The sequence below is a fragment of the Eriocheir sinensis genome, chromosome 19 (genome assembly GCF_024679095.1).
Source record: "Eriocheir sinensis breed Jianghai 21 chromosome 19, ASM2467909v1, whole genome shotgun sequence".
Classification (NCBI taxonomy): Eukaryota; Metazoa; Arthropoda; class Malacostraca; order Decapoda; family Varunidae; genus Eriocheir; species Eriocheir sinensis.
In genome coordinates, this window is record NC_066527.1 from 19622385 (window position 1) to 19646184 (window position 23800).

Genomic DNA, 23800 nt, shown 5'->3' on the forward strand with positions numbered 1-23800 from the left:
CAGCTTAAAATAATTATAGATCTTTAAAGCTTGGATCACGGCACAGCTTAAAATAATTATAGATCTTTAAAGCTTGGATCAAGGCACAGCTTAAAATAATTATAGGTCTTTAAAGCTTGGATCACGGCACAGCAAAATAATTATAGATCTTTAAAGCTTGGATCACGGCACAGCTTAAAATAATTATAGATCTTTAAAGCCTGGATCACGGCACAGCAAAATAATTATAGATCTTTAAAGCTTGGATCACGGCACAGCTTAAAATAATTATAGTAGATCTTTAAAGCTTGGATCACGGCACAGCTTAAAATAATTATAGATCTTTAAAGCCGGGATCACGGCACAGCAAAATAATTATAGATCTTTAAAGCTTGGATCACGGCACAGCTTAAAATAATTATAGATCTTTAAAGCCTGGATCACGGCACAGCAAAATAATTATAGATCTTTAAAGCTTGGATCACGGCACAGCTTAAAATAATTATAGATCTTTAAAGCTTGGATCACGGCACAGCTTAAAATAATTATAGATCTTTAAAGCTTGGATCACGGCACAGCTTAATACACTTGGGGGAGGCACTATGGTAAATTTGGCGGGGTCAGCGCGTTGGTTCTTCTCTGAAATGATCGAATATTTTAAATGTCCTTTAGCTTTACGGTTATGAGCTATATTATTGTATTTTTATAGTCATTAATTCATAGTTCGTCCGTGCGCTTGGGGGAGGCACTATGGTAAATTTGGCGGGGTCAGCGCGTCTGTTCTTTCCTGGAATATTCGTGTATTTAAAATGTCCTTCAGCTTTACGGTTATGAGCTATATCATTGTGTTTTTATAGTCATTAATACATAGTTCGTCCCTGCGTAAGACCATTAATACGCTTGGGGGAGGCACTATGGTAAATTTGGCGGGGTCAGCGCGTTGGTCCTTCTCTGAAATATTCGTGTATTTAAAATGTCCTTCAGCTTTACGGTTATGAGCTATATCATTGTGTTTTTATAGTCATTAATTCATAGTTCGTCCCTGCGTAAAACCATTAATACGCTTGGGGGAGGCACTATGGTAAATTTGGCGGGGTCAGCGCGTCGGTTCTTTCCTGGAATATTCGTGTATTTAAAATGTCCTTTAGCTTTACGGTAATGAGCTCTATTATTGTGTTTTTATAGTCATTAATTCATAGTTCGTCCCTGCGTAAGACCATTAATAAGCGTGGTTGAGATACAAAGTTTGGCGGGGGTGCGAGTTGGCGCCATTCCCGGTTGGTTCTTCTCTGGAACATTCGTGTATTTCAAGTGTCCTTTAGCTTTACGGTTATGAGCTATATTATTGTGTTTTTATAGTCATTAATTCATAGTTCGTCCCTGCGTAAGATCATTAATACACTTGGGGGAGACACTATGGTAAATTTGGCGGGGTCAGCGCGTCGGTTCTTTCCTGGAATATTCGTGTATTTAAAATGTCCTTTAGCTTTACGGTAATGAGCTCTATTATTGTATTTTTATAGTCATTAATTCATAGTTCGTCCCTGCGTAAGACCATTAATAAGCGTGTTTGAGATACTAAGCTTGGCGGGGAAGCGAGCCTTGGCGCCATTCCCGGGCCGACCTCCATTCCGAGCAGACGCACGGCAAGACGCTCCTTACGATGGCGCCAAATATTCACGATTATAACGCCGCAGCCCGGTTATTCGGCAATAGCACTACTTAATTAAGGTAAGATAATAGCTGGGGGGCAGAAAGGGGGCGAGGCGGTCACGTTATAAGGTTGAAGTGTATGTGTGTGAGCGAGTGTGTGTTGCGAGGGTAAACTTAGATATTCCTGTGATAGTTTCTTTTTATTAATTTATTTCATATTTTCGAAGTCATTTATGGTTTGCAGTGTTTTTTTTATGCTTTATCGAGATTCTGGTTAACTTATTTATTTCCCTTATCACTTATCCCTTGAATATTATCTTCTTTATCACATTAATTATCCATATCTGTTACATTTTATCAGTAATTTATGGTTTTTAGTGTGATTTTATATTCCTGTAAGACAAACTAATTCTGACTGGCTTCGTTACTCATATTTCCCTTATTACTATACGGACCAAGCAAGTTTCAGGTAAGTTTTAATTTAATTTTATCCATATTATATTTCCACGCCGGTAAGTTTTGGTTTTATTAATAATTCGACGAGATATGAAGACGCCCACCGCTTTCTCCCTCTTAGACACGTTAATTCACCTTCAGAGCTCCCGGAAAGCCATAATTAAAGTGTAAAAATATCAAAACTAGTCTCCAGGAAAGCCATAATTAAGTTTAACCCTCTAAAAATGCTTGAAAATGGCTATAATATATCTGTGTGTGGCTTTCTTGAGTGATTTTGAGCGGGAAATGGGGGGGCGTCCCTATTCTCGGCTCTGATTGGCTGTCCTGGGGGCCTTGCTGTGCGCTGATTGGCTGTGAGCTCCCCGCCTTTTTTTCCTGCTCTGTGATTGGTCGCGGCACCAGGTCAGCAGCTTCCCCCTCATTGCAACTTTGGCGCCAAAATCTCGCTCCCTCACACACACGCCTCTTAACCTTCAAGACTCGTAGAAAACCATAATTAAAGTGTGCAAAGACTAAAAGTAACATCTTGGAAAGCCACAGTAAGAGTGTAAGGCTTAAACAGGCTTGGTCGCGGTGCAAAGGACGGCTTCCCTCATAAGAATCTTTGCCGCCAATTTCTCGCACCCTCACACACACGCCTCTTAACCTTCAAGACTCGTAGAAAACCATAATAAAAGTGTGCAAAGACTAAAACTAACATCCCGGAAAGCCATAGTAACGTTGTAAGGCTTAAAACAGGCTTGGAAATAACTATATATGTGTGTACGGACCCGACATTTTCTCGCTCCTTCACACTCACGCCTCTAAACCTTCAAAGCTCCAAGAAAACCATAATTAAAGTGTGCAAAGACTAATTCTAACTTCCCGGAAAGCCATAGTAACATTGTAAGGCTTAAAACAGGCTTGGAAATAACTATAATATATCTTTGGCTTTGGCGGGAGAGGGCACCGTCCCTATTCTGTGCTCTGATTGGCTGCCCGGAGCTTCCTGTGCGCTGATTGGCTGGGAGTCTTCGCGTCCACACAGCCATGGCCATCTGTCAACCCCACGCCATGGCCCCGCTGGCTCCCACTATTTCTTGCCTCCACGAGCTTGCCAGGGACTTGTGGAGTGTAATTTGAGGTGAGACAGTGCTATGAGTCATTATATTATTGCTGGGTCAATGATATAAGTGCGTAATAGGGCTGTGTGGCGTCCAGTGTTGAGGTGACCGCCGGGCAGTCGTGGCAGGGCCGTGGTTAATATATATTTTGAGGTGAGAGACTTACACGTTGTTATTTGCATGCGTGACTAACTCTACAGCTGTGTTACTGTGCTCCTGTGTGCTGTGTTACGGCTACGTCTTGAGGTGATGGTCAGGGAGGCGTGTGACGGGTTGCAAGTGTTACGCAGTGCCAATGACTGTTTGGGTACCCTAGACTAGTGTTACGTTATTATATCGTTACCTGCAAGACTATACAGCTTCGTCACGGTGATGTATGGTACTGTGTTACGTCTACGCATTAAGGTGACGGTCAGGGAGGCGTGTGACGGGTTGAAGGTGTTACGCATTGCCAGACAGTGATTGGGTACCCTAGACTAGTTTTACGTTATTTCGTTACCTGCCACACTATACAGCTTCGTCACGGTGATATATGGTACTGTGTTACGTCTACGCATTAAGGTGACGGTCAGGGAGGCGTGTGACGGGTTGAAGGTGTTACGCATTGCCAGACAGTGTTTGGGTACCCTAGACTAGTGTTACGTTATCATTTCGTTACCTGCCACACTATAAAGCTTCGTCACGGTGATATATGGTACTGTGTTACGTCTACGCATTAAGGTGACGATCAGGGAGGCGTGTGACGGGTTGAAGGTGTTACGCATTGCCAGAGACAGTGATTTCGTACCCTAAACTAGTGTTACGTTATCATTTCGTTACCTGCCACACTATATAGCTTCGTCACGTACCGTGACGTGGTGTGTGGTGGACGTGCCGTCCGTGAGCTCTTGAAATAAGGTCTTTAAAATTGTAATCTGAGTGGTAAACAAAGAGAAACATGGAGAATAAACGAATGGATGGTGGGACTGAGAGGAAACCTGCAGGCAGAACAACAACAGAAATATCTGAAGAGGAAAGGAAGGAAAGTACAGGGGATGTGTGTGGGAGATGCAGTAAAATGGTAAGAGAAAAGGATATGGCAATTTTATGTGATATATGTGAGACATGGTACCATGCTAAGTGTGAAAAAATACCACCAGATGTTTATAAGTTTATGGTGGAAGAAGAGGCTGGATCTCAATTTACTTGGCATTGTATTTCCTGCAAGAAAGGATGTGCCAAACTAAAATCATATATAGAAAAGCTGGAGAAGACACAAGCAGATTTAATTGAGAAACAGGAGATAATCCAGGTTGAGGTTCAGGAGATACGTGAAGCAGTCAAAGTGGATAAAGAAGTTCTTGATAATGTTACTGGTAGGGTGGGGGTTCTGGAGGCCAAGGAAATGACAGACAAGGAGAGTATGCAAGATTTGAGTTCACGGATGGAAAGAGTTGAAATGAATTTATCAGACTTGAAGGAGTCAACCAAAAAAGAGATGAAGGAAGGAGAGAGGACATTATGGGGAACATCAGGTGTCTCAGGGAATACAGAAAGAAATGGATATGAATACAGTATTTGAGGAACTAAATGATAAGAAGAAGAGGGAAAATAACATTGTGGTATACAATGTTCCAGAGTGTGACTCAAGTATGTTTCAGGAAAGAATTAAACATGACAGACAGATTATGAAACAAATTTTGAATGCATGTGGGATTCATGAAGAGAAGATGGCAGGAGTGGTAAGGCTCGGGAAAAAGAAGGAAGGCAGAGGAAGGCCCGTCCTAACTGTGTTGACTGATCCAGAAGTGAGAAATGATTTATTTAGAAACGTTAAAGAATTGGCCAAGGATGACAACTTGAAGAACTTTAGAGTGGCCTATGACTTAACCAGGAGGGAAAGACAATTGGATCAGGACTTGTTGGAAAAAGCAAAAAACTTAACGGAGACAGGGAAGGGGAAGCATGTGGTCAGAGGTCCACCCTGGAACAGAAGAGTTGTCAAGGTGGAGGAGCAAGGGTCACGCACGGCCAGTGTAGAAGATAGTGTTGGTACACTAGGGGTTGGTGGTGTTAAAAATGTAAATATTAAGTTTATTGTTATGTTTACAAATGTGGATGTATATACTTGTGATAAGATTTTGGAATTGAAGTTATTACTGGATACCATGAGTGAAAAAACAAGTGTGATTGCTTTATCTGAAGTTAAACCAAAGCATTTTAGATACAAGAGAAATATAGTAGAATATAATATTGATGGATATGAGATAGAGGAAATTAATATCTTTGGTAATGTTGGCAGAGGTCTACTGATATATGTGAAAAATGGTATCACATATAACAAGGTTGATTTAGTCTCAAATTTTTGTGAATATTGCTGTTTGGAAATTGTGCTTCAAGGAGAAAAGATAATTTTAACATTAATATACAGGAGTCCAAACAGCCTGGAGAGAAACAATCATTTGCTTCTAGACCTGTTTCAAGAGATGAATGAGATGAAAGCAACTTATAAGATTATAACTGGGGATTTTAATTTGCCACAAATAAATTGGGAAAATTACACCACTAACACTGGAATAAATGATTTTGGAACTACATTCATGGAGAAGGTGCGTGATTGCTTTTTGATGCAACATGTGAAGGATGTTACCAGGATGAGAGGAGAACATATGGGTAACACTCTGGACTTGTTCTTCACTAATGAAGAGTCAATTGTGGAAGAAGTTATGATTGGGAATCCTTTGGGGAGAAGTGACCATGCCGTGATTCACGCTGTGTGTGACATGGAGGAGACTCTGGCTCAAGAAAAGAAGACAATTTCTTTGTATGAAAAAGCCGATTATGAGTTGTTGAGAAGGGAACTGGAGATAGACTGGAAGGAATACTTATCTGATGCTACTAATATAGAAGAAATGTGGAGTAAATTTAAGTCTAAGTTACATGTTGCAATAGAAAAGAGTGTGCCTACAAGAAGGATAGGGAATTTTAAGCAATACTACAGGAAGAGGACAAATGAAAATTTACAAATGAACAAGAAATTGTGGTCTAAGATAAAAAGAAAACAGAGGTTATGGATGAGAATGAAATCTTTAAAAGGGAATTTGAATGCATTCAGCAGGACAATGTATATGGAGACCGAGAAAGAGTACAGGAGACTGAACAATCAAATCAGAAAAGAAACACGAAATGCTGTGAAGGTTAAGGAAAAAGAAATAGCTAAAAACGTAAAAGAGAATCCCAAAGTATTTTGGAAATATGTCCAGAGTAAGGTAAAAAGTAAACCCAGGATTCCTGACTTACAAAAGGGCATTGCTGAAGATGGTAAAACTGAAAATGAATCGGAGAAAGTTGAAATTTTAGCAGAACAATTTTCAAAAGTCTTTGTGGAAGAGCCAAAAGGCAAAGTGCCAGACTGTGAAGTGAAGAGTATACCAACCTTGACTCATCTAGAAATTACTAAAGTAAAATTAAAAGATCATTGAAAATCTAAAAAGCATAAATCACCTGGACCTGATGGGATACACCTAGAATCATAAAGGAGGCTATGGAACAACTATTAGTGCCCTTAGAAATACTTTATCAATACTCCTTTACACACAAGGAACTCCCTCAGGATTGGCTCATTGCACATATTACTCCCATATATAAAAAGGGTGCCAAGTGTATCCCAGAAAACTATAGACCAGTCAGCTTGACAAGTGTCATATGTAAGATTTTTGAGACTATAATAAGGAGGAGATAATGACGCACATGAGATCATATAATTTGTTTAGTGAAAAACAATATGGATTTATCCCGGGACGGTCAACGGTGCTCCAACACATAAAAGTTATGGACAAGTGGACTGAAACTATTGATGATGGTTATGCAATTGATGTAATATATTGCGATTTTATGAAGGCATTTGATAGAGTGGCACATAAAAGGCTTATAAGTAAAATTAAGAGTTATGGAATTGGAAAAGAGTACCAGGAATGGATTACAGCTTTTCCAACACAGAGAAAACAAAGAGTGGTGGTGAAGGGGGAAATGTCAAGTTGGAAGCCAGTGATAAGTGGAGTGCCGCAGGGGTCTGTTCTCGGGCCATTGCTGTTTGTAATATTCATAAATGATCTCCCTGATAAAATATCAAATGATAGTGAAGTATATATGTATGCGGATGATACTGAGATCTTTAGATGCATTAAAGAAGAAGATGACTGTCGGAAGTTGCAGCAAGATGTGTTAGACTTATATTCATGGAGTGAAAAATGGTTATTAAGATTTCATCCAGACAGATGCAAATACATAAGAATAGGAAGAACATCTGTTGAAGATCAAGGATATCACATGGAGAAACAGTTAATGAGGATTACTACAGAGAAAGATGTGGGTGTCATTATAAACAATAAACTAAGTTGTGCTGACCATCTAGTAGAAAAATTAAATAAAGCCAATAATTTAGCGGGAATAATTAGAAGAACTTTTGTTTCATTGGATTCTGAAATATTTAAATCCTTGTTTAAGGCACTGGTAAGACCACACATTGAATACGCCAACCAAGTATGGAGTCCTTACTTGGTGAAAGACATTGAAATTGTGGAAAACGTTCAGCGAAGGGCTACTAGGATGGTGCCTGAACTCAAGGGACTTTCCTACGAAGAGAGACTGAGGAAGCTGAGACTGCCCACACTGGCATATAGAAGAGCAAGGGGAGATCTAATTGAGGCCTATAAGATACTCACTGGGAAATATGATGATGCATGTACCAGAGGAATATTGAAACTTAGAGAAGAAAGCAGGAGTAGGGGAAATTCATTGAAACTGTTTAAGTCAAGATCACGGTTGGATGTAAGGAAGTATGCTTTCCCAAGTAGAGTAGTGAATAATTGGAATCAACTGCCTGAGTGGGTGGTGACGGCAACAACAGTGATTCAGTTTGAATCCAGACTCGATAAATTCTGGGCTAACCAAGATTTGAAATATAATTACAAGGCTCAAATCGTCCACCACACACTGCCACAAGTTGTTAACGTAGATCTGGAGTCACAGGCGTAAGCCTCTTCCAGGAGGTCATCTGTAATTATCTGTAAGTCACGGTGATATATGGTACTGTGTTACGTCTACGCATCAAGGTGACGGTCAGGGAGGCGTGTGACGGGTTGAAGGTGTTACGCAGTGCCAGAAACAGTGATTTCATATCCTAGACTAGTGTTACGTTATTATTTAGTTACCTGCCACACTATATAGCTTCGTCACGGTGATATATGGTACTGTGTTACGTCTACGTATTGTGACGGGTGGGGAAGGCGTGTGACGTGTGTTCAGGGACAGTGTTACGTATTGTGTTACCTGGCAAGCCACCAGCGTGACGGGACCGTGTCTATGGGTCGTATTACAAAACATTTCCCCACCCAAGAACACATATTTGCCAAGGCTTTTGTAGGAGTTGTGGGCATTTCCAGAGGTAGTTTTATGACCCTGGTGGTAGTCTGACCCTTCTTCTGTACCAGGAACCTATAGAACCTGATGGATCCCCTCTTTGTCCTTTAGAAATAGCTGATGTGATATGGCAAAGTGTCTTGTAATACCAGCCTATAACTCTTATTCTCCTTCTTCCACAGTTGCCCTGACACAACATGTAAGGGGCAGAAACAAGATTACAGCACCCAATACCTACCACGACATGCTACCACACACAATACTAGCACAGCCATACCAAGAAAACAAGGTGGACATTTTAGAACTATTGTTATGTAAAGAAGCAATAAGACTGTGAAGTCAAGAAAGACCTGATCAGAAGCATGGGGAAGAAGAGAAGAAGAAAACTGACCTCTTTTACAATACACAGGTTACTGGACCCCTCCCTTTTACACAGACTACTACTACTACTATTACTACCACCATATTGCAGCTTTAATCAAGAAACTTGAAACAGATGCATAAACAGAAGGAAGGAAATTAAATATATGCAAGAATTTTGGAAGAATCGCTTAAAATCCGAGAAGAGACGGCAGCACTCAACCAGGCACAAGAAAATCAAGAAGTGGAGGCTCCGAACTGCACTGAACTGAACTGTAAACTTTATCAGAAGGGAGGATATTAAATATACTCAAGAATTTTAGAAGAATCGCTTAAAAATCAGAGAAGAGAAGACAGCACAACCAAGCACAAGAAGACCATTTAGAGGGGCAAAGGCAACCCTCCGAACAGAACTGGAAACAAACAGAAGGGAGGAAATTAAATATACTCAAGACTTTTAGAAGAATCGCTTAAAGTTGGAGAAGAAAAGGCAGCACAACCAGGCACAAGAAGACCATTTAGAGGGGCCGCTGCAAAGGCACTCCCTCCGAACTACACTGCACTGAACTGACCTGGTTACGGCGCCTGTGCAAGTGACCCGGGATGGAGTATTGGCGGCAGGGCAGCTCTACGAAAGGTGTGTATGTGATTTTACCTGCTGCATGGGTGTATGATAGAAAGCGAAGGTTTCCAGTACTATTATGTCAACTAGGTACTATTATTTTATGAACTGGGTACTATATTTACTATGTGCCATTACTGTTCTGTCAACTAGGTAGGTTTTCTTATATACTAACAAGGTTTTCACTTTTATCAACCATGTATTTGATTAACTGTTACCAAGGTTTTCTTTACTAATATGTTGCAAGGTTTTCATTTGTAATATATTTCCTCTTCTTCCTTCCCTTCCTTCTCTTCCCTTGTTCCTCCTTCTCTTAGTATTTTCCTCTCCCTTCTTTTCTTCCATTCTCTACATTCCTCCTCTTTCTTTCTACCCTTATTTTGTTATTTTCTTCCTTCTCTTCCTTTCCCGTCCTTTCTTCTCCTTTCCCTTCCTTTTCTTCTCTTCCTTTCCCTTCCTTTTCTTCTTCTTTCCCTTCCTTTTCTTCTCTTCCTTTCCCTTCCTTTTCTTCTCTTCCTTTCCCTTCCTTTTCTTCTCTTCCTTTCCCTTCCTTTTCTTCTCTTCCTTTTCCTTCCTTTTCTTCTCCTTTCCCTTCCTTTTTCTTTCTTCTCTTCCCTCCCTCCCTCCTCTTCCTCCTCCTCCTCCTCCTCCTCTTCCTTCTCCTCCTCCTCCCTTCAAACATATTCTCAGTCTTCTGTACCTATATATTTACAAGGTTTTCATTTAATATATCGGCCAGGTATTTTGTTCTTTGCAAATTTATCACCAAGATTTACTTATAAATTACAAGGTTTTCATTAATATATCAACTAGGTATGCTGCTGCTGCCTTAAACATGCTGTAGTATTGCCTCAGCAGAATATCAAGTCCAATGGAGTTATTTCTATGTCTATATACAAAAGATTATTATTATTATTATTATTATTATTATTATTATTATTATTATTATTATATCCCAGTAAGGAGGTATAAGTGATAGGATTAGTTTCCCTTACCTCAGCTGACACTTCTCACTGATACATTCACTTCTGCCTCCTTTGACATGCTTCAGTAGCAGTGGGGATCATGTTTCTTAATGGTCCCTCCAAGCGAGAAAAATGAGAAAAAATCACCCCTCTCACAAACCATTTCATAATATATATCAAAGCATTTGTGATCAGTTTATGCATCATCTATTATTGGGGGTTTACATCATGGCAAAAATTTTACCGTTCGCTGGTACCAGGTTAAAGCTATGGACCTTGGTGTGACCACTTCCTTCCCTCTCCTCAGCTGCTGTGGGAGTGCTGCCCTCCACAGCAAGCAAGGGGCTGCCCTGCCCAGACCACAGCAAGAGGAGGAAGAGCTCTGCATTACTAAGTTAAGTACCTCACTATGACATTCTGAGGGTTTGGCCTCATTTTTGCCTTCTATTCAAAACTTTTTACTTTCTAACGAACCTTAATCTTTTTCTCAGCCTGCCTCCTCCTCCTCCTCCTCCTTCAACTTCCTTTACCTCCTTGTGTGAATCTGTCCGTCCCGAGATCCGGCGAGACCATCCCGACGTCGTAACACCCGTTTGGGAGTGGGGGGACTCATGAAGCTGGCGGCGGCAGCCCTAAGGTGGGGAGTTGCCGACACCTCCACTCCGTTTCGGCGGAATGTGGCTGGCTAGGGTGGCCTGAACCACTGTCTGGGTTGTTTGTCGTTCAGTCGGATTGAGGATCTGCCTCCCTTGAGGTGCACATGTCATAGTGGTGGCAGAAGAGTGTGTGAATGAAGCTGATGTCATCCCGACGTCGTAACACCGTTGGGCGCGGCTCTCATGTCAAGTCTCCCCGCGGTGCACATGTCACAGAGGTGCAAAGAGCATGGCCTTCTTTCCTATCTTTTCCCCCTCCTCCTCACCCCCTCCCCCACACACCTCCTGCTGTTATATCGTCACCCTCATAAAGTAATTGCCTAAGTCATTTTTCAGTGATTTCCATTTTTGTTAAGTTGTCTTAGATATTCAGGGTTTGAGTGTTCTAGAATTGCCTTTTTATTTCTGCCTAAATCTTAAGCCAATTGAGATGATGACAGTTCTCTTCTTGAAAAATAGAAAATAACGACTTAGGCGGTTTCTTTACGAAGGTGGCGAGATTGTATTAGGTTTTGCACCCTCTGTTTAGGGATGTGCACTAATTTTCGTCTCTTCTCTTCCCCTCCTCCTCCCCTGGCTGGCCGGGGAACGGAGGAGGAGCACTAGGACGAGGAGGTGAAGGGAGGCGGAGGGAGAGACGACTCGAGCACAGGGAGGCAAGAGACAAGAAGCAGAGACGCAGGAACAGAAAGGTGAGCTCTATCTCTTTATCCTGGATTTTTACCATTCATATTTAATTTACTTGTGACACTTTTAACCCGGCCACTGCGATTGGCATGGATTTGGCCTTCACTGGTAGCCTGGTAACATACACTCCCAGGTCTCTCTCTGGCTCTGTGGTGGATAGTGGAGTGTTTCCCATGTGGTATTGGTGTGCTGGATATCCCTTCACTGGTAGCCTGGTAACATACACTCCCAGGTCTCTCTCTGGCTCTGTGGTGGATAGTGGAGTGTTTCCCATGTGGTATTGGTGTGCTGGATATCCCCTCCCAAGGTGCAGGACTTTACATTTTTCCTCATTGAATTGTAGAAGCCACTTTTTGTTCCATTCCTGTAGCTTGGTGATGTCCTCTTGTAGGAAATCCACGGTCAAGGTGTTAATTCCTTCTCTATTGCTGTTTTGTATGGAGGTGTTCATGGAAAGCTTTGGGGCATAGGCTAAAGCTGCATATGGCCTCAGCGCTCATCTATGTCACTTTGGCCAAGTAACCCAACACCACTCTAGCAAGAATTTAGCCGCCAGGTGCCACCAAAAACAGAACTTCGCCTTGGTTTGGTTGCCTCTAACACTACCTCAGATATACACAGAGTTGTTAGCTGCTCCATATTCTCCTTCTTCTTTGTTTATAGTCCTTCCAGTCTTGATGGCGGACTTGCCTTGATGCTCCTCCATTTTGCTGGGTCCAATGCTAATCCTTCCTCTTTCTAACACTTCCAGGTCTTGTGTCACTGTTCCTCTCCATGTTATCCTTGGGTCTTCTAACTGTCCTCCTTATCCTCCACCATCCTCAGCACTCTGTCCTCTCCTCTCTTCATGTGTTCGAATCATTGCAAGCTTCTCTGGGTCATTTTCTTAAATATTTTGGCGCCCAAGCTCACATTTTGAAGTCTTTTATAGGAGTTGCAGGCATTCCCAGGGTGGTTTAACCCGGTAGCAGCGGGGTTGATGTTTCTTAACGGTCCCTCCAAGTGAGAAAATGAGAAAATCACCCTCACACAAACCATTTCATAATATATATCAAAGCATTTGTGATCAGTTTATGTATCATCTATTTTAGGGGGTAAATATCATGGCACAAATTTGGCCTGTTGCTGCTACCAGGTTAATGATATGGACCTTGGTGTGACCACTTCCTTCCCTCTCCTCAGCTGCTGTGGGAGTGCTGCCCTCCACAGCAAGCAAGGGGCTGCCCTGCCCAGACCACAGCAAGAGGAGGAAGAGCTCTGCATTACTAAGTTAAGTACCTCACTATGACATTCTGAGGGTTAGGCTTCATTTTTGCCTTCTATTTAAAACTTTTTACTTTCTAATGAACCTTAATCTTTTTCTCAGCCTGCCTCCTCCTCCTCCTCCTCCTTCAACTTCCTTTACCTCCTTGTGTGAATCTGTCCGTCCCGAGATCCGGCGAGACCATCCCGACGTCGTAACACCCGTTTGGGAGTGGGGGGACTCATGAAGCTGTCGGCGGCAGCCCTAAGGTGGGTAGGGTTGCGCCGACACCTCCACTCCGTTTCGGCGGAATGTGGCTGGCTAGGGTGGCCTGAACCACTGTCTGGGTTGTTTGTCGTTCAGTCGGATTGAGGATCTGCCTCCCTTGAGGTGCACATGTCATAGTGGTGGCAGAAGCGAGTGTGAGTGAAGCTGATGTCATCCCGACGTCGTAACACCGTTGGGCGGGGCGGGGCTCTCATGTCAAGTCTCCCCGCGGTGCACATGTCACAGAGGTGCAAATAGCATGGCCTTCTTTCCTATCTTTTCCCCCTCCTCCTCCTCCACCCCCTCCCCCACACACACCTCCTGCTGTTATATCGTCACCCTCATAAAGTAATTGCCTAAGTCATTTTTCAGTGATTTCCATTTTTGTTAAGTTGTCTTAGATATTCAGGGTTTGAGTGTTCTAGAATTGCCTTTTTATTTCTGCCTAAATCTTAAGCCAAATGAGATGATGACGTTCTCTTCTTGAAAAATAGAAAATAACGACTTGGGCGGTTTCTTTACGAAGGTGGCGAGATTGTATTAGGTTTTGCACCCTCTATTTAGGGATGTGCACTAATTTTCGTCTCTTCTCTTCCCCTCCTCCTCCCCTGGCTGGCCGGGGAACGGAGGAGGAGCACTAGGACGAGGAGGTGAAGCGAGGCGGAGGGAGAGACGACTCGAGCACAGGGAGGCAAGAGACAAGAAGCAGAGACGCAGGAACAGAAAGGTGAGCTCTATCTCTTTATCCTGGATTTTTACCATTCATATTTAATTTACTTGTGACACTTTTAACCCGGCCACTGCGATTGGCATAGATTTGGCCTTCACTGGTAGCCTGGTAACATACACTCCCAGGTCTCTCTCTGGCTCTGTGGTGGATAGTGGAGTGTTTCCCATGTGGTATTGGTGCTGGATATCCCTTCACTGGTAGCCTGGTAACATACACTCCCAGGTCTCTCTCTGGCTCTGTGGTGGATAGTGGAGTGTTTCCCATGTGGTATTGGTGTGCTGGATATCCCTTCACTGGTAGCCTGGTAACATACACTCCCAGGTCTCTCTCTGGCTCTGTGGTGGATAGTGGAGTGTTTCCCATGTGGTATTGGTGTGCTGGATATCCCTTCACTGGTAGCCTGGTAACATACACTCCCAGGTCTCTCTCTGGCTCTGTGGTGGATAGTGGAGTGTTTCCCATGTGGTATTGGTGTGCTGGATATCCCCTCCCAAGGTGCAGGACTTTACATTTTTCCTCATTGAATTGTAGAAGCCACTTTTTGTTCCATTCCTGTAGCTTGGTGATGTCTTCTTGTAGGAAATTCATGGTCAAGGGGTTAATTCCTTCTCTATTGCTGTTTTGTATGGAGGGGTTCATGGAAAGCTTTGGGACATAGGCTAAAGCTGCACATGGCCTCAGTGCTCATCTCTGTCACTTTGGCCAAGTAACCCAACACCACACTGTAGCAAGAATTCAACCGCCAGATGCCACCAAAAACAGAACTCCGCCTTGGTTTGGTTGCCTCTAACACTACCTCAGATATACACAGAGTTGTTAGCTGCTCCATATTCTCCTTCTTCTTTGTTTATAGTCCTTCCAGTCTTGATGGCGGACTTGCCTTGATGCTCCTCCATTTTGCTGGGTCCAATGCTAATCCTTCCTCTTTCTAACACTTCCAGGTCTTGTGTCACTGTTCCTCTCCATGTTATCCTTGGGTCTTCTAACTGTCCTCCCTCTGGGTACCTCAGTATCCTCCACCATCCTCAGCACTCCGCCCTCTCCTCTCTTCATGTGTTCGAATCATTGCCAGCTTCTCTGGGTCATTTTCTTAAATATTTTGGCGCCCAAGCTCACATTTTTAAGGCTTTTATAGGAGTTTCAGGCATTCCCAGGGGTGGTTTAACCCGGTAGCAGCGGGGTTGATGTTTCTTAACGGTCCCTCCAAGTGAGAAAAATGAGAAAAAATCACCCCTCACACAAACCATTTCATAATATATATCAAAGCATTTGTGATCAGTTTATGTATCATCTATTTTGGGGGGTAAATATCATGGCACAAATTTGGCCTGTTGCTGCTACCGGGTTAATGATATGGACCTTGGTGTGACCACTTCCTTCCCTCTCCTCAGCTGCTGTGGGAGTGCTGCCCTCCACAGCAAGCAAGGGGCTGCCCTGCCCAGACCACAGCAAGAGGAGGAAGAGCTCTGCATTACTAAGTTAAGTACCTCACTATGACATTCTGAGGGTTTGGCTTCATTTTTGCCTTCTATTAAAAACTTTTTACTTTCTAACGAACCTTAATCTTTTCTCAGCCTGCCTCCTCCTCCTCCTCCTCCTTCAACTTCCTTTACCTCCTTGTGTGAATCTGTCCGTCCCGAGATCCGGCGAGACCATCCCGACGTCGTAACACCCGTTTGGGAGTGGGGGGACTCATGAAGCTGGGGGCGGCAGCCCTAAGGTGGGGACGGTTGCGCCGACACCTCCACTCCGTTTCGGCGGAATGTGGCTGGCTAGGGTGGCCTGAACCACTGTCTGGGTTGTTTGTCGTTCAGTCGGATTGAGGATCTGCCTCCCTTGAGGTGCACATGTCATAGTGGTGGCAGAAGCGAGTGTGAGTGAAGCTGATGTCATCCCGACGTCGTAACACCGTTGGGCAGGGCAGGCTCTCATGTCAAGTCTCCGCGGTGCACATGTCACAGAGGTGCAAAGAGCATGGCCTTCTTTCCTATCTTTTCCCCCTCCTCCTCCTCCACCCCCACCCCCACACACACCTCCTGCTGTTATATCGTCACCCTCATAAAGTAATTGCCTAAGTCATTTTTCAGTGATTTCCATTTTTGTTAACTTGTCTTAGATATTCAGGGTTTGAGTGTTCTACAATTGCCCTTTTTATTTCTGCCTAAATCTTAAGCCAAATGAGATGATGACGTTCTCTTCTTGAAAAATAGAAAATAACGACTTGGGCGGTTTCTTTACGAAGGTGGCGAGATTGTAATAGGTTTTGCACCCTCTATTTAGGGATGTGCACTAATTTTTGTCTCTTCTCTTCCCCTCCTCCTCCCCTGGCTGGCCGGGGAACGGAGGAGGAGCACTAGGACGAGGAGGTGAAGGGAGGCGGAGGGAGAGACGACTCGAGCACAGGGAGGCAAGAGACAAGAAGCAGAGACGCAGGAACAGAAAGGTGAGCTCTATCTCTTTGTGGAGTGGAGTGGATCCCATGTGGTATTGGTGTGCTGGATATCCCTTCACTGGTAGCCTGGTAACATACACTCCCAGGTCTTTCTCTGGCTCTGTGGTGGATAGTGGAGTGTTTCCCATGTGGTATTGGTGTGCTGGATATCCCTTCACTGGTAGCCTGGTAACATACACTCCCAGGTCTTTCTCTGGCTCTGTGGTGGATAGTGGAGTGTTTCCCATGTGGTATTGGTGTGCTGGATATCCCTTCACTGGTAGCCTGGTAACATACACTCCCAGGTCTTTCTCTGGCTCTGTGGTGGATAGTGGAGTGTTTCCCATGTGGTATTGGTGTGCTGGATATCCCTTCACTGGTAGCCCGGTAACATACACTCCCAGGCTTGTCGCTGCTACTCGGTGAAGCCACAAATTTATCCCGTCGCTGCTACTGGTTTAATGATCCTGTGGTAGCTTGACCCTTCTTCTGTGCCATGAACCTAATAAAACACTCATTAGAACATCGCTGATCTCTTTTTAACATTTGGAAATAGTTAATGAGAGAGGTGGGAGCATCTCTGAACACCAACTTCTGTCTCACTCATCCTGGATAATCACAAACTCATGTAGACTCAGAAAATGTAACCTTCATTAGACTAACAACAGAGTTTCTTCCAGGCAGCCAGATGGTCGATGCTGTGAAGAGGAGGAAGATGACTGCAGGAGGCGGTGTGTGTGTGTTGGGGAAGGAGACGACGGCACCAACCTCACACACAGCTGGTTAAGGTACCGACTGATTTCTTTCGTTGCAATCAAAACTTTTTCATATGGATTATTATGGGTAGAGGTCTCATAGTGCTGTTGGACATGAATTCATTTAGCGTGAAGTCTTCTGCAAGTGTAAACCTTTCTAATTACAGACATATTTTAACCTGGTAGCAGCGACGGGCCAAATTTGTGGCTTTACCGTGTAGCAGCGACGGGCCAAATTTGTGCCATGATTTAAACCCCCCAAAATAGATGATACATAATCTGATCACAAATACTTTGATATATATATATTATGAAATGGTTTGTGTGAGGGGTGATTTTTTCTCATTTTTCTCGCTTAGAGGGACCATTAAGAAACATGATCCCCGCTGCTACTGGGTTAAGATTAACATAACATTTTGGCGCCCAAGCTTGCATATATTTGACTAGGCTTTCATGGGACTCCTGTGCCTTTCCACGGGTAGCTTTAAGACCCTGGTGGCAGTTTGACCCTTTTCAGTTTGCAGAAAATGTAAACCTTTCTCTGATTAACAAATTTTGGGGCATACTTAAATAAACCATTTCAGCACTTAAGCTCACATATTTGACAAGGGATTTCTGTGTCTTTCCACGGGTAGCTTTAAGACCTTGGTGGCAGTTTGACCCTTTTCAGTTTGCAGAAAATGTAAACCTTTCTCTGATTAACAAATTTTGGGGCATACTTAAATAAACCATTTCAGCACTTAAGCTCACATATTTGACAAGGGGTAGTTTTAAGACCCTGGTGGTAGAGGTAGACGACCCTTCTTTTGTACCATGAACGTAGAAAACACATTCACTGGAACTCAGTTGATCTCCTTTTTGGTGATTTTGAAATAGTTGACGTGGAAGCAACTGACAGTACCATTTTTTCCAGGCCTGCAAGAGAGCCTAGTCAATGAAGAGGAAAAGAAGACAAGAATAAAGAAGACAAGAAGAAAGAAGAGAGGCAAAACAGGAGGAGGGGATTTTTTTTCTGTCTATACCTGAAGTGTGATGAATTTACTAAGGGTATATTTAAGCCTGATATAACGTACTTTAAGGTATATTTAATGGTACAAGTGTGTAGCCTACTTTTGCCTGGAGTTGGAGACGGTAAAATGCTCTCCGACTCCTTTATTGTGGTGCTGTGTGGTTTGTTTACTGTGGTGCGATGTGGGTCATTTACTGTGGTGCGGTGTGGCTCGTTAACTGAGGTGAGGTATGGTTCGTTTATTGTAGTGCGGTATGGTTCGTTTACTGTGGTGCGGTGCGGCTCGTTAATTAAGGTGAGGTGTGGTCCATTTATTGTGGTGCGGTGTGGTTCGTTAATTAAGGTCAGGTATGGTTCGTTTATTGTAGTGCGGTATGGTTCGTTTACTGTGGTGCGGTGTGGCTCGTTAATTAAGGTGAGGTGTGGTTCGTTTATTGTGGTGCGGTGTGGCGTTGCGGGCTTTACTTTCCCTACCACTGCACCAGACAAGGGTAAGGGGGAGGGGGTGGAGTCAAATTTTTTTATATCTGACTCCACACCCTTGTTAGAGTGTAAGAGTATTGATGGAATATATTTAAGGTGCTGGGGGATACTGTGGTGCGCTTGTCGCGGCAACCCATTCTGCTTCTGCATAACCCGTACTGCTGCATGACGCATAGCAACTCGTGTTTTTTCTGCTTCTGCATAACCCGTACTGCTGCATGACGCATAGCAACTCGTGTTTTTTCCGCTGTTGCAACGACCCGTACTGCTAACGCATAACGACCTGTGCTGCTTCTGCTATTGTAACAACTCTTACTGCAATAACTTACTGCTGCTTCCATTTAAAAACGTATTGTGTCCGCTGCTTCTATTATTACAACCACCCACACTGCTGCTGCTGCCCAGGTCTTCAAACAGTGGCTTGCTTGACGTGAAGCATTGGCCAAGCAGGTCATGCATCATGGCAGTCACTAGAGATAAAATTCGCCTGTGCCACTTCTGCTGTTGCATAAACCCGCTGTGTTGCTAACTTGGCAACCACCCAACTAATGAATTTTCTGATCAAAGATCAAAGAGAGGATTAGGCCTTCAGGGGACACCTCTTAAATAAAAACGCGCCTGGGACTTTTACCTCAGAGGTGGTGTGGAAAAAAAGTCCAGTCACGAAAATAAGTATCTTATACTCCATGAAAGTGTCTCAGTCTTATGAGAACACAAAGGTTGAGAGGGCTCAAACATTCTGTTGTTTCCCGCATATGCTCCCATGTTAGCAGTAAGGGCACTAAATTCTGATCTCTGTACAAAACAACCAAATATACATAATAACGAACAGAAAGTTAAATAAAATGTTTGCCTGCATTACCCGTCAGCAGCGTAGACGTAACAAGGGTTGAAAAAATGACTTATTTATTACAGCCGCTGGCCAACGCCTTGACCCCAGAGGCTTTGTGTTTGTCTCCGCGTCCTCCGCACTACACTGCACAGAATCTGGCGAGCCTGGGTTGTGACAGCTATTTCCCAAAGCCTCCAAGGATACCAGTCAGGCTTATGAGTGTTTTTCGTGTTGTTGGGGAAGCTCGCAAATCTACACCTGGAAATACTACTACCAACACAACCCATATGAAAGCCTTTCCTAAAACATAAAACCTCTACCAGTGCCTTACCAGAAAGAACCAAAGCTTACCAAATACCCAAAAATCTCTACTATTTGTGGTTGACTCAAGGTATTGAATTTTCACTTATTTTTTATAATGACGTTAGTGTCCCTCATATGTCGTGTCATTGAGGGAGTGTTTGTGTCTATTATTTGTTCTATATATAAGGTATTGAATTTCCACTGATTTTTTTATACTTCTGTTACTGTCCCTCATATGTTGTGTCATTGAGGGAGTGTTTGGGTCTATCATTTTTGTTTTGATGCCCCTTTCATGGATCTAAATAATGACATCCACCTTAAAATAAATGTATGTGTCTGTGGTCATCCCAAAGCTGAAGGTTGGTATCTACTCCACTGTTTTTCATGTTTTCTCGGACAGTTCATATTATTAGCAAATGTTTTTACCCGTCCGCTGTGATTGGCACGGATTTCGCCTTCACTGGTAACCTGGTAACATGTACTCCCAAATCATTCTTTGTCTCTGGTGGATAGTGGAGTGTTTCCCATGTGGTATTGGTGTGCTGGATATCCCTTCACTGGTAGCCTGGTAACATATGTACTCCCAGATCATTCTTTGTCTCTGTGGTGGATAGTGGAGTGCTTCCCACGTGGTACTGGTGTGGTGGATATCCCCTCCCAAGGTGCAGGACTATATATTTTTCTTCACTGAATTGTAGCAGCCACTTTTTGCTCCACTCCTGTAGCTTGGTGATGTCTTCTTGTAGGAAATCCACAGTGAAGGGTTTAAGCAAGTGAGATTTTACCCTCCCATGACCAGTGTACAGAAGGGACCCTGTAGTTGTTTGAAGGAATATTACCGGATTGATTAACTAGATGGTACATATTAGATTAGGGCAAAATGTGAGAATGGGGGCAGGAGACTGGCTTCAACTAGAGGGTATAATATAGATTGACCTTGTAGTTGTTTGAAGGAATATTACTGGACTTGGGAGAGAGTGTGGAGGGAGGAGGAGAAATATTGATAATAGACGATAGTGATCCTTTATATGGTGATGAAGGGAATGGTGATAGGTACTGGTGATGATAATGGTGATGTTATAGTGATGGAGGGAGGGATGTGGCAGGTGGTTGGATGAGAGGTGAAGGGGGATGGGGAGGAAGGGGAGGTGAGGGGAAGAGGAGGAAGCGTGGGGGGTGAATGGGGAGAGGGAGGGAATGGGTAAGAAGGGAGAAGGGAGGAGATGAATACATAGGAATACATAAGAACATAAGAACGCAGGAGTCTGCAAGAGGCCGGTAGGCCTGTACGAGGCAGCTCCTTTGACCCTAAGCTCCCGTGTATCTAACCCCACCTAATATCGCTGTCCATGAATTTATCTAGTCTATTTTTGAATGTGACAATTGTATTGGCACTCACCACATGACTGCTAAGCCTATTCCACTCATCCACCACCCTGTTAGTAAACCAATTTTTGCCTATGTCCCTGTTGAATCTGAATTTATCCAGTTTAAACCCGTTACTTCGTGTCCTACCCGGTTCTCTTACCAACAAAACCTTATGAATGTCTCCCTTATTAAAGCCCTTCATCCATTTATAAACCTCGATCATGTCTCCACGCACCCTTCGCCTTTCTAGAGAATGCAAGTTTAACTGTTTGAGTCTTTCCTCGTATGGCAAGTTTCTCAACCCCTGAATCATCTTAGTCATCCTCCTCTGCACCGATTCTAACATTTTGATATCCATTCTATAGTAGGGTGACCAGAACTGAACCGCACCAGAAGACCTATCAGTCTATGGCGAGGGTGTCTGTTTACTACCGCTACTACTAGAAATCTACGTGTGGTAGGACAGGACAGAAAAGATGAAGGGGTGGGAGGTGGAGAGGGGTTGAGGGGTGCGAGGGCTGGCTGGGCTCTTCCCATTGTGTGGCCCCTCTTGACAGGCTGTGTGTGTGTGTGTGTGTGTGTGTGTGTGTGTGTGTGTGTGTGTGTGTGTGTGTGTGTGTGTGTGTGTGTGTGTTTCTATTATCTATTAAATCATTGCATTTTTTTTTCAATCCATCTTATTCTTCCTTTTCTTTTCTTTCTCGTTCTTCTATTTATTTATTTATATTTGGGTCAAGCCTTTGGTCACCTCATTTACTCGATCGTTCATACGGAATTAAAAAGGATTTGATCGGACACACCTGGCCACGAGAGAGAGAGAGAGAGAGAGAGAGATTGACAGCCTAGGAAAACACACACACACACACACACACACCTACCTTCCCGTTAACTACCTACCTCTCTCCTTCCTTCCCTCCCCCTCCCCCTCTTCCTCCCTTTCCTCCTCTCCTTCCCTCCTTCCTCCCTAACCCCCTCCTCCTCTGAGTAAGCAATATATAACTAACGAGTGATTATGGCATTGGCTAATCTCCTCCCCCCCCCCTTCCACGTCACGTCACGTGGGTTCAGGGGTTAGATATGAGGCGTTTAAGGGATAAGTTCACCAGCGATCGACGGCAACTTCCTGGAAAAAGTCCTGTTCACTTTATTAGCTTATGTCAATCTTCGGAAATAAAAAAAGAAACAAAAAAGGAAGCCCCGGTAAGTGGTGCCCCCTGTGAGCAAACACGCCTGGTATGCCATTCATTCAGCAGGGGACGAGGTGAGAATTCAAAGACCAAGTCGTGTTTTTTCGCCGTGCATTCAGGCTAATTTCGGGCTATTTCTGGGCGTTCGGGGCGTGGTACATTGCTTTTCCTGTAGCCACAAGGAACGTAGAGGTATAGGACGGTACGTGGAGGTGTTTCCATAGCCACAGACAGTATATAAAGCGATAATTCAATGTCTATATTGCCTACTCTCAGCCGCCAAGAAGTCCCTCCCAATGTACCCCGTGAACTCCCGTACGTGTGCTTGGGCGGTGTGTGGGCGTTTTGGGTGTGATACATTAGATTTCTATCACTAATGAGGAAGCTGTAGGTATAATATTGTACGTGGTGGTCTTCCCATCGCCATAGACAGCTCATAAAAGGGGTAAATCAGCGTATATACAGCCTCCCCTCCCCGCCAGAAGCCCCGCCCAGCGCACCCTGTGAACTCCCGTGTGTCTGGGCCATGTGTGGGCGTTTGGGCGTGATACATTAGTTTTCCATCACTGTTAAGGAAGCTGCAGGTATAATATTGTACGTGGAGGTCTTCCCATCGCCATAGACAGCTCATAAAGGGTAAATCAGCGTATATACAGCCTCCCCTCCCCGCCCAGCGCACCCGTGAACTCCCGTGTGTGTGTGGGCGTTTGGGCGTGATACATTAGTTTTCCATCACTGTTAAGGAAGCTGCAGGTATAATATTGTACGTGGAGGTCTTCCCATCGCCATAGACAGCTCATAAAGGGTAAATCAGCGTATATACAGCCTCCCCTCCCCGCCCAGCGCACCCGTGAACTCCCGTGTGTGTGGGCGTTTGGGCGTGATACATTAGTTTTCCATCACTGTTAAGGAAGCTGCAGGTATAATATTGTACGTGGAGGTCTTCCCATCGCCATAAACAGCTCATAAAGGGTAAATCAGCGTATATACAGCCTCCCTCCCAGCGCCGCCGTGATCTCCCGTGTGTGTGGGCGTTTGGGCGTGATACATTAGTTTTCCATCACTGTTAAGGAAGCTGCAGGTATAATATTGTACGTGGTGGTCTTCCCATCGCCATTAACAGGTCATTAAAGGTTAAATCAGCGTAAATACAGCCTCCCCTCCCCGCCGCATGCCCGCACACCGTCTCCCGGCGTTTGGGCGTGATACATTTCCATCACTGTTAGGAAGCTGTAGGCATAATATTGTACGTGGAGGTCTTCTCATCTCCATAGACAGCTCATGGATAAATCAGCGTAAATACAGCCTCCC

At 43.9% G+C, this 23800-nt stretch overlaps 1 long non-coding RNA gene across 8 annotated transcripts; it reads left to right on the plus strand.

Moving 5' to 3' along the window:
* Positions 1-762: 762 nt before the first annotated feature.
* LOC127000867 (uncharacterized) lies at positions 763-21886 on the plus strand. Of its 8 annotated transcripts, none has more exons than XR_007754589.1 (7): positions 1731-3211; positions 8774-9588; positions 13064-13917; positions 16364-16564; positions 17233-17340; positions 18221-18616; positions 18665-21877. It is a non-coding gene; the product is annotated as an uncharacterized LOC127000867 (long non-coding RNA). The 8 variants fall into 8 exon arrangements; XR_007754590.1 differs by having other exon boundaries at positions 18221-18544; XR_007754585.1 differs by adding an exon at positions 10846-11175 and having other exon boundaries at positions 13394-13917; positions 18221-21875.
* Positions 21887-23800: the final 1914 nt, after the last annotated feature.